The sequence below is a fragment of the Manis javanica genome, chromosome 13 (genome assembly GCF_040802235.1).
Source record: "Manis javanica isolate MJ-LG chromosome 13, MJ_LKY, whole genome shotgun sequence".
NCBI classification, from domain to species: domain Eukaryota; kingdom Metazoa; phylum Chordata; class Mammalia; order Pholidota; family Manidae; genus Manis; species Manis javanica.
Window position 1 is genome coordinate 80,979,288 of NC_133168.1, and position 11,593 is coordinate 80,990,880.

Sequence of the window (11,593 nt, forward strand, 5' to 3'; positions counted from 1 at the left end):
GCCATGGTTAAAGATCTAATGAGAGCTTACTACAAGACAGTTGGCATAAGAAATTTGGATATTTCTGTCTGTAACATAAAACATTCAGCAACAAAGTTTAGCATCATTCCCTTTGACAATGCTTTCCAGGTAAATATATATCAGATAAATAAGCGAAATTAGCCAAATATTTTCACTGATGATAGAAAAAATTCCTCTGACATTCTTCAGGGGCCCTCTGGAAAATATCAGCATGAACTAGAGGTAAAAAGCACCTTTTTGAATTTGATTTTGGGAAGCTATCAGAAAATTTTTAAGGCACTTGCCTAAATAGAATCATAATTCACTATGAAACAATACTTATCTATTTAACCAGAATGACAATAAAAGGTTTTAAAGGCAAATACAGATTACACAGTTGTTAGCAAAGCTTAGCTTTTAGTCCTTTTAATATTAAGGTCTCATTTTCTTAAATACTTAGACAACTCATTGAGACTTTAAGCATGAGAAACTGTTTTGATAAAACAATTAGAAAAATCTTTGCAATCTTTCAACATTAAGAGCAGACTAACAGTTTAAGAAAACTTTGTCCTTTTAACTGAGAACAAAATTCTAATTTTTCCAGAATAGAGAGCCCAGATATAAACCCAAGCATATATGGCCGATTTATACAATAAAGGAGCCATGGATACACAATGGGGAAATGACAGCCTCTTCAACAGCTGGTGTTGGCAAAACTGGACAGCTACATGCAAGAGAATGAAACTGGATTATTGTCTAACCTCATATACAAAAGTAAATTCAAAATGGATCAAAGACCTGAATGTAAGTTATGAAACCATAAAACTCTTAGAAAAAAACATAGGCAAAAATCTCTTGGACATAAACATGAGCAACTTCTTCATGAACATATCTCCCTAAGCAAGGGAAACAAAAGCAAAAATGAACAAGTGGGACTATATCAAGCTGAAAAGCTTCTGTACAGCAAAAGACACCATCAGTAGAACAAAAAGGCATCCTACAGTATGGGAGAATATATTCATAAGTGACAGATCTAATAAAGGGTTGACATCCAAAATATATAAAGAGCTCACATACCTCAACAAACAAAAAGCAAATAATTCAATTAAAAAATGGGCAGAGGAGCTGAACAGACAGTTCTCCAAAGAAGAAATTCAGATGGCCAACAGGCACATGAAAAGATGCTCCACATCGCTAATAATCAGAGAAATGCAAATTAAAACCCAATGAGATATCACCTCACACCAGTTAGGATGGCCAACATCCAAAACACAAACAACAACAAATGTTGGTGAGGATGTGGAGAAAGGGGAACCCTCCTTCACTGCTGGTGAATGTAAACTAGTTCAACCATTGTGGAAAGCAGTATGGAGGTTCCTCAAAAAACTCAAAACAGAAATACCATTTCACCCAGGAATTCCACTCCTAGGAATTTACCCTAAGAATGCAGCAGCTCAGTTTGAAAAAGACATATGCATCCCTATGCTTATCACAGCACTATTCACAATAGCCAAGAAATGGAGGCAACCTAAGTGTCCATCAGCAGATGAATGGACAAAGAAGATGTGGTACATATACACAATGGAATATTATTCAGCCATAAGAAGAAAACAAATCCTACCATTTGCAACAACATGGATGGATCTAGAGGGTATTATGCTCAGTGAAATAAGCCAGGCAGAGAAAGACAAGTACCAAATGATTTCACTCATCTGTGGAGCATAAGAACAAAGCAAAAACTGAAGGACCAAAATAGCAGCACAATCACAGAAGCCAAGAATGGACTAACAGTTATCAAAGGGAAAGGGACTGGGGAGGGTGGGTGAGGAGGGAGGGAGAAGGGGGAAAAAGGGGGCATTACGATTAGCACACATAATGTAGTGGGTGGGGGGGACACAGTGTGGATAAAATGAGAGTTCCTGTGGCCAGGATTCTCACTTGGCCCTGGTTGACTAACTCACTGCACACCTGTGGGCAATACATGGTTGTTGACTCTACATAAAGAGCTCCATCCAGTGCTCTGGTGGCAGGGCTGCAAAGCTGCAGGAGAGCAGAGCAGAGACTGGAGTGGTGGCAGCACCGAGGACAGAGGCCCAGAGGACAGCTGTGCGGGACAACTGTGCAGAGAGGCCCAGAGGATGGCCGTGCAGGATGACTGTGCAGAGAGGTCCAGAGGACGGCTGTGTGGGCAGAGGGGCCCAGAGACAGAGACCGGCTTGCTGCATGCAGACTCGCTCTGAGTGAACAGGATTTTAGTCACTTCCCTGCCGCCTGGAAATAAAGTTGGGTATAACCCTTTCACCCCCAAGAACGTTTTGCTGTCATTTATTTTGGTCACACTGAATCCATAGTGAACTTCCCCAGGGCTGAAACCCATTGGCAAGACACACAGGAAAGGCAGTATATACAGAGAAGACAAGTAATGATTCTACAACATCTTACTATGCTCATGGACAGTGACTGTAATGGGGTATGTGGAGGGGACTTGATAATAATAGGGGGAGTCTAGTAACCATAATATTGTTCAAGTAATTGTACATTAATGATACCGAAAAAAAAATTCTAATTTTGCTGTGTACTTGATATCAAGATTTATTTGCTTTAATTTCACATAGCATGACCATATCAATAATTCTTCTATAAACTTTCTACAACCTTTTTACATTCAGTGTTCTCCCTCTTTAAATGAACAGCTGTACTTTAGAACAGTTACCTTCTTTTACCCTCAACAAAATGAATTTCTATTTCTTATACTTTCTTTTATTAAAACACACATCTTTTTTTAGCAAGTAGAGATGTTTTCTTTATTACTTTATTTTTATTATTTTTATTTTGGTATCATTAATCTACAATTACATGAGGAACATTATGTTTACTAGATTCTCCCCATCACCAAGTCCCCCCCACAAACCCCATTACAGTCACTGTCCATCAGTGTAGTAAGATGCTGTTCTTTATTACTTTAAGTCGCTTTAATTAGACCTTAAAACCATTAGGAACTTTAATTTTCAGTGAATACTGAGAGGTGGGCTATTGTAAACCATTGCACTAGCATTATTTAGATCAACAAATTTATTAACACACTTTATAATTCCTGGAACCATGTACTTTACAGTATAATCTCTGAGCACAAAATATGTCTACTTAGCAAAACATTAAGATTTTAGGTTACCACAAAGATTCTCAGGCTGTTTGTAGGTATACACACTGTAACACACTGTAATACATTAACACACTATTAAGAGGTTTACTTGCTACACTTATTTAGTTTACTCATTCCTAACACCTATGCTTACAAAACTTTTACCAAACAACGGACAAAGTCAAGCCTCTCTTTAAGCATTTTTTCTTGAAATATTTAACAGATAACATCAACTTCAATGACTTTAGGTAAACTTAGGCAGCTGATAACCATAAGGCCATGTGTGTTTTAGTTCAACTTAAATTAGCATTACTGCTTAATACCTTCTATTAGAATTTTCTGGAAGTTTTAGAATGCCCAATTTTCACAAGCACTTGTCTTTAAATCAATTTTTATTAATACCATCCAGAGGTAGAAAAATATTTTTCATTTACACACTTAGACACACAAACATACAGAATGAGACATAATGACTACAGTTAGCAACCCTTTTCATAAAAAGACATATACACAGAAAGATAAACTGATAACAAGGATTTGAGTTACTAATATTCAACTGCCTTCTTTCTTTTTAGCTTACTTGATTAAAAGTATCTCAGTTTTCAAGAATACACTCCAAGGGTGAGCAGTTTACATCACTGGGTTAAGGTTCAGATGGCCCCAGACTAACAGGGCCCATGAAGGCTCCATACTGACAGGGACTGTGTGTGTCCAGGGCACTGGAAGTGGAATGCAAGTACAGTTCTAGCTCTAGTCATTTAAAGCCAGGCTGTATTGCAGAAGATAATTTTCTTCCATTTCAGGGAGTCTAGTTTAAAAAACTCCCAAATTTTGAAGATAATAATGAACCCAATAAGAATAGATTTTCACCAAAAAAAAATTTAGAAAACTAATACCATATTGTAGTTATGGAATTTTTGACCATTTTCCTTCTTTGTATCAAAATGTATTTAGCTGCATAATCTTATTATACTGTATACTTCTCTCAGGGGCCAAGCCTTTCTAATCAGAGACTTAAGACTGGTAGCTGACGTTAATTGTCTTTTAAATGGCTAACGGGTGCTCAGACACATTTTATGAGATAAAGAGTGCAGCATTTAGTCAGGAACAAGAGCCATCTCTTACCTTGCGGTGGTTGGCATTGGGTTCCGTGACGTTGATGAAGTTAGAAGAGAGTTAGGGACGCCCCCTGCCTCACTCAGAGGCCAGGGCGGCCTGAAGAAGCAGGCTGGAAGTCAAAGAGAGACAGAAAGAGAGACACTCCTCATAGATACCCAGTTGGTCTGTCGGGGTCTGAGTCCAGATACACCGGCCTTTGAGGAGCCGCTGAAGTGTAGCCTCAGCCTAGACTCTCGCAGGTGCCCATGGCCTTCCTCAGTCCCTTGCATCCAAGGAGATGCCTCTAAAGGGGAATCTTGGCCTCCACTCAGGTAACTTTCCCAGCTCCCAAGGAAGACGGGGGATCCACTGAGGGAGACGCAGGGGAACCTGTCACTCGAGACTTCAGTGAGATCAGCAGCCGGGCTAGTCCCATTTAAGTGGCTGATGAGCACCCGATGTTGTGTGCCACAGACGGCTTTCTCCTATAAGGACAGTGAAAGAAAAGGCAGGGTTGGATGCTGATAACTCACCTCTGAAGTTATCCCGGATGAGCCCCCAAAGATGATGCCGGGGTTCTTGTTTGCGGAGCTGTTAAATGAACTTAGCAAACAGTCAAGGTAGGAGAGCTAAGGGGAGGCTTTTATTTAGAGATACAGTGAGAGGACAGATGGCTCCTGGGTCACACCACGAGGGGACAAGAGAGCCCTGTGCACATAATTTTGACAAATGGTAGGGCTGTTTAATATTCCTTGAGCAAGTACTTTCTATTGAAATATTTCTGAAGGAGCTTGTAAATTTAAGGAGGGTACAGTAAAAGCAAACTTTTCCTTATCTGCCACAGCTAAAGGAATTGTATAAAAAAAAAACAAAAAACAGTCTTTAAGATCAATGATAACCATGTCCCAGTCTTCCGGAGTCATAGCTGGAGAAGGGAGGCCTTCTTGCAAAGGACCCATACGCTTAAGGACTGCATTAATTTGTCTTAAGTCATGTAAGAGTCTCCAATTTCCTGACTTCTTTTTTATAACAAATACAGGGGAATTCCATGGGCTCGTGGAAAATTCTAATCTATCTAGCTGAAGCTGTTCTTGAACTAATGTGTGTAAGGCTGCCAGGTTTTCTTTATTAGGGTGCTATTGATCTATCCAAACAGGCACAGGGATAATGTTTCCCTGTCTGTGAGCCTTTTTGAAATCTTTTAATACATTAGTCCCATCAGCTTGTCTGAGGGTTCCTTGTGGTAGCAACCAGTAACAATGTTTTTAATATATTCGTCAAGTTGAGCAAAATCTTTTTTAGAAGTTTTCACCCCTGAGGTTTTCAGGAGGGCACGGAGTAATTTTAAGTAATCCTCCAGTTAGCTGCTCTGGTTTCAGTTTGGTCCATTATAGTGTCCCTGATGTCTCGATCCTCTCCCTACGTGCAATTTCCTGGGAGTCTTACCGGATCAGTGATCTTCAGAGCTTCCCTGCTCTGAGTTTCAGGGTCCCTATTCGGGCGCCACTTGTCAGCTACCGGCTGCCTCTGACCCACAGATAAGGGGGGGACGCGATGAGATGTTGAAGATCTGAAAGGACCAGCCAGGGGTCTAGAGGCATAACAGCACTTGAGTGGTGCTGAGAGGGCTCCCTTTGTATTTATTAAGCAAATACATGTTTACAATAATAGAATTCTGTGTGGGGGGCTTGATACACAACCATTAACTAACTCTAAACTTAGTCCTCAGCAGTCTCCAGTCTCCTGGGGCGCCACCACGTCTTACGTGGTATTGAAACAACAGCAAGGGCAATTCGGTCACGGAAACTGTTTTGGTCTTCTTTGTTCTGTTCTTGATCATGTATCAGGAAATACAGGAAAAATAATCAAATCATATATGATTATACATTTGATTTCTATACTTGATTTATATATTAATCCCACAGCCGACCCACTAGCAATAGGAGCCGCAAGCACCATACTTAGGTCTTTAAATACCGTTTCCTAGAAATGGCCAAGTGGCTGGTTCCAGGAAATACACAAGATGGGACTGTAGCATCTTGTCACAGCAGACAGTGAGGAAGCCAGCAGAGACGCTGGAGCTGAGAAATCGGTTCAGAAGCCACTTGAAGAGACTTCCAGGGGCCAACGTAGGACTATCTGAGCACCGCTAAAAATAGTGATAGCTATGGACTTAAACACAACACATATTTAAGTCCAGGAGTTATTCCAAAAAAAACAAACAAACAAATGAACATATTAAAAACCTCTTCATTGATTGCTTTTAAGGATGCTAGGAAATGAACCTATTCTTTTTAAAAATGATGAATAAAGGGAAAGAATCAAGAGTTTGTATTATCTTTTCTGTACTAATTGTTCCTCAAAGCAACCAAATAGTTGACAATCAAGTTTCCCTTTATTCCTGCTTATAAATGAAGGAACAATAAAATCACAGTATCATATATTTGGAACCCCCGACTATCCTCAAGGCTGCAAATAGCACTTAAGACAGACAAACAGACATTCTGAGTCTTGTGATGGAAGTTATTACACCACTATCTGTGAATACACCTTCCTCCCACACCCCCAAAGGGTCAAACTTGAATCAGAGCAGGCCTGGGGAGCTATCAATTTATAGGAAACAGGCAGAGAGGAACATACCGGCAGCACAGAGATGCAATTAGCGAAGCACCAACTGTGGTGACTTGCAAAGGCGGAATGACCTAGTTCCTTCAACAGATAAAACTGTAAGAAAAAAGGTGGGAGGAGAAAACGAGCAGCCCCATAATTCCATTAGCGTCCCAGATTCCTTCCACTGATCAGCTCCCCTTTCCTGAGAGTGAGACCAGCACAGTCACAGTCAAGAGGTGGTTGCTGGACTTCAAGGCACTGCATCCACACCTGGGACCTGGGCAGAGGCCAAGGTTGGGACCGCTGTTCTTCGGTTTAGGAAGGGTCGCCCTTTTTGGGGACTTCTAAACATGACTCCAGAAGATGAGGTCTCCCGGAACCCCCAGCTATGACGGAGTTCAGGAGGTGACTGTTTTTTACTAAGAACATTGTCTCAAGCAAACAAAACAGGAAGAAGGGACAAGCAGCAGGCAGCCACTTGCGTCTGGCACAGATGAACCTCTGCTGTCCTAGAGATACTGCTTCATGTGAGGAGACAGAGAGGTGGCTGAGGTCCAGATCGCAGCTTATGGCTCAGAACAGATGGACATGGTACTGACTTGGAAGCAGATCTGAGGCCATGTTCTCTTTAGTACATATTCCAACAAAGTCAGGTAACCAGCCATTTTACTAGGTTAATAAGATACACAACAAACCGGATTCCTCCCGTCCTCTGTCCTGACCCTTTGCCCCCATGCTCTTGAACATAAGGAACGGTCGTTAAAACTCCCAAGTTTAATTTGCTGCTTTCTAGACACTGATGTCCGTGATAGCCTATATTTTGAGGCATTTTTCATTTTTTAGAGATGGCATATAAGAATAAGAATGAGATCCTTTTTCCTGCAACTTAAATCTTTTGCCTCTACCTCAATAGAATACTGAGGATGACAGAAAATCATATTATAAGCACCGTCAAGTCTTAGAGTCTACAGTCACCACTAGTCAAATATCTCTAGAAGACATATTTTGCCAGAGAATTAAGCCAAAGATAGAGGAGTTATTTCTTCATGTCTCTCCCTATCTTCCTTCTATGGCATAGAAGGAAAGAGGATTTTTTTAAATTGACAATTTTATGTTTTAGAGCACGTTATGATTTGAATTGCGTCCTTCCAAAAGATAAGTGGAAGTCTCCGGTACGTGTGGATGTGACTTTATTTGGAAATAGAGTCTTTGTAGATAATTAAGATGAGGGCATTGGGATGGGTCCTGGGCCAGTATGACTGCTGCCCTTGTAAAAAGAGGAAGTTGGGACCAGACACAAACATGCACAGAAGGGGTGTGTCGGGGGAGCGGTCACTGACGAGGCAGAGCTCGGACAGATGCTGCTGTGAGCCGCCAGAACCGTGGACTGCCAGCCAGGGCCAGGAGCTGGGAAGAGGCCAGGGGGGACCCCACCTTGAGTCTCAGAGGGTGCCCAGCGCTGCTGACACTTCACTTCAAACTTCTAGCCCCCCGGAAACGTGAGAAAAGGAAGCTCTGCTGTTTTTAAGCCACCCAGTGTGTGGTATTTCATTACAAGAGTCCTAGTAAACTAATACAGAGCAATTCTAGATTTACAGAGAAGTTGATGATAAAGTAGAGGGTTTCTGTATATTCCCTCACACTCATCTCCCCCAACACAATAGTTCCCCTATTATTAATGTCTTTTCACTACTGTGTTATTTTTATTATAATTGGTGAGCCGATACGGATACGTTATTATTAACTGATGTCCACAGGTTCCATTAGGGTTCAGTCCTTGCGTAGCACATTCCATAGTTTTTGTGTGGACATAAGTGCTCAACTCCCTTGGGTAAATGCCAATGAGCGTGACTGCTGTGTCATGTGGCAAGAATACGTTTGATTTTGTAAGAAACTGCCAAACTGTCTTCCAAAGTGGCTGTACCATTTGGAATTCCTACCTGCAATGATGAGAGATTACGTTGATCCACATCCTCACCAGCATTTGGTGTTGTGGGTATGTAGCAGTTTCTCACTATTGTTTTAATTTGCAGCTCCCTAATGACTTACGATGTTGAGCATCTTTTCACATGCATGTTTGCCATCAGTAATATCTTGGTTGGTGAGATGTCTGTTCAGGTATTTTGCTTATTTGTAAGTTGGGTTGTTTGTTCTCTTATTGCTCAGTTTGTATATCTTTGTGTATGTTGAGTTTGTATATTCCTTCTCAGATGTCTTTCCAAATATTTTCTCCCACTCTGTGGCTTGTTTTCTGTTTGCTTAATATTGTCTTTTGAAGAGCAGTTTTGACTTTTAATGAGGCATGACTTACTGACTTTTTTGATCTAAAACACCATTGCTGACCTCAAGGCCAACTAGATTTTCTCCTATGTGAGTTTTATAGTTTCATGTTCTACACTTAAGCCTATGACTCATTTTGAGTTATTTTTTGTAAAGGGTGGAAGGTCTGTGTCTAGATTCATTTGTTGGCAGGTACATGTCCTGAACCTGCATCATAGTTGAAAAGTTCTTTAAAAAGGTCAAACAAGCATCTCTACTGAGTTGTCTTTGTTCCTTGGTTAAAGATCAGTTGGCTGTCTTTGTGTGGGTTTATTCCTGTGCTCTTTATTCTGTTCCATTGATCTATTTGTCTTTTCTTTTGCCAATCCTGCACTGTCTTGCTTACAGTAGCTTTATAGTAAGTCTTGAACTCATAGTGTCAGTCCTCTAACTTTGTTCATAATTGTGTTGGCTATTCTGAGTCTTTGCCTGTTCAGATAGACTTTAAACTTTAGAATCAATTTGTTAATATCCACAAAATTACTTGTTGGGTTTGTGATTGGGATTGCATTGAGTCTACATACCAATTGGGGAAGAGCTGACATCTCAACACTACTGAGTCTCACTATCCGTGTGTATGGAAATCTCTCTCCATGTATTTAGTTCTTTGATTTTTTTCATCAGACTTTATAGTTTTCCTTGTATAGATCTTGTACATATTTTGTTAGATTAATGCCTAACTATGTCTTTGTGTGTGTGCATGTGTGTGTGCTAAGGAAAGAGGATTTTTAAAAAAGTATTCTTAAAAGAAAATAAAATTAAAAGAATTGGCAATTACAGAGAAGTAAAGGAAAAGCAGAACAATTAAGCTGCAATTCAAGGCATAATTCCAAAAATGAAAACTACTGAAAACAGAACACACTTTGCTAAAGGCACAAAAAAAAACCCAAAGGTTTCCTTGGTGAAGCATATCTGCAGAAAATGTGCTGAGATTCTCAAGGAGAGCCCAAGAACACAGCTCAGAAATGCAGCCGGCACCTGCCAGCAAGGCTCTTGCCACCCCGCTGCCCTGCACCTTGCCCTGAAGGGGAAGAGGGAGGGAGAGAAAGGCAGAAGCAGCCCTGCAAAGCCCCAGGTCTCTCCTCCACTGGTCAGAAAGTCCAGCAGGGAGGGGATCTGAGACATCACACCTTCTGGGAAAGGGCTGACTCTTAGACCCTGGGGCAAAGCCAATCCCTGCCCAGAATTAGACATCTCAGCTCACACATGAAGATAACTAGGACAGAAGACAGATCATTTGCCAAATGTTGTTTATCAGGTACAACTGCTGTAAAAATTTCTGTTGTAGAGGAAAGAGTCTTTGTCGGTGAGATGCCTGGTGGCAGAGATTGGACACTGAAAGCAGGGGTTTCAGAAAACAAGAAAACAAATGAGACAATTAAACTGCTCTTGGGAGAAATGAACAAGAACTTGGTGGAGAATGCCAAGAGCAGAGGGATAAAGAGAAATAGAAAAAATCAGAAGGTGATGGGAAAAAAATGGGATGGTGTGGCAGGGGTCAGAAGGACTAGACTCTTTTGTGAAGTACCTGATTTTATGGTGTTTGGGGCCATTTCAATAATGTTTGGGTATTATCAAATAAATTGGCCCCTTTCTTGTCTTCTCAGTCCATCAGTTATGTCTGCTATACCTAATTGCTTTGTGTGAAATCAAGATTTTGAAGTTGGGGAGAAATCAAGGAAAGGGGGCTGAATTCCACATCTGGGTCAGCACAGAGAAGAAGAAAGAGACCAGCCATAGAGGCAAAACACAAGTGATCTCAGGAGGTTCCTTCAGAAGTAGCAACTCAAAAACAGACGTGACCATCAGAATATAAATTTCAGGGAATACGCAGACATCTGGCAGAAAACATAGGATATGAGGGTCACATGCCCACCTGTGTCACAAAAGAAGCAAGAGTCTCCTTTTTACAATGTTAACAACCAACACTGAGTGTTTATCATGTATCAGTCTGTATCAAGCAAGGTAAAAAGCATTATCTCCTTTGTCCTTATAACTGTATGGGCTTATGACTCTTGCCCGTTATCTTTATTTGCAAATAAGGAAATGGATGCTTAGAGAAAGTGGTAATTTGCCCAAGGGCACTCAGTAAGTGCTGGAGCCGGGATGTGAGCCTAGCCTGCAAGACTCCACAGTCCAAAGCTCACCTCTGACGGTTTGCAGCCCTTTTCTGCATCCACTGGCAAGAATGAGTCACGGCTAAATCAGAGGTCTTATGATTCCCTGAAACGTTTCTAGTCGAGGTCACCAAACCATCTCCCTGTTGCAAAATCCAATGAGCTGACTTCTGGGTCACAAAAGAAGCAAATCCCAGTTTCTTTTTTTAAAAATCGACAGTAGCTAATGTGAATCATGCACAAGCCAGATGCTTCCTCCTCCTTAGAGCTTTATTTTCCTCTACAGCACATATCACCATGTGGCATT

At 41.0% G+C, this 11,593-nt stretch overlaps 1 long non-coding RNA gene across 1 annotated transcript in view; it reads right to left on the reverse strand.

Annotated features, from left to right (window-relative positions):
* The window catches only part of LOC108390018 (uncharacterized), a 46,733-nt gene extending 42,021 nt beyond the window's left edge, over positions 1-4,712 (reverse strand). Inside the window, exon 1 of the long non-coding RNA XR_001851409.3 lies at positions 4,268-4,712. This is a non-coding gene — a long non-coding RNA (uncharacterized lncRNA). The remainder of the gene's footprint in view (positions 1-4,267) is intronic.
* Between the last annotated feature and the right edge of the window lie 6,881 nt (positions 4,713-11,593).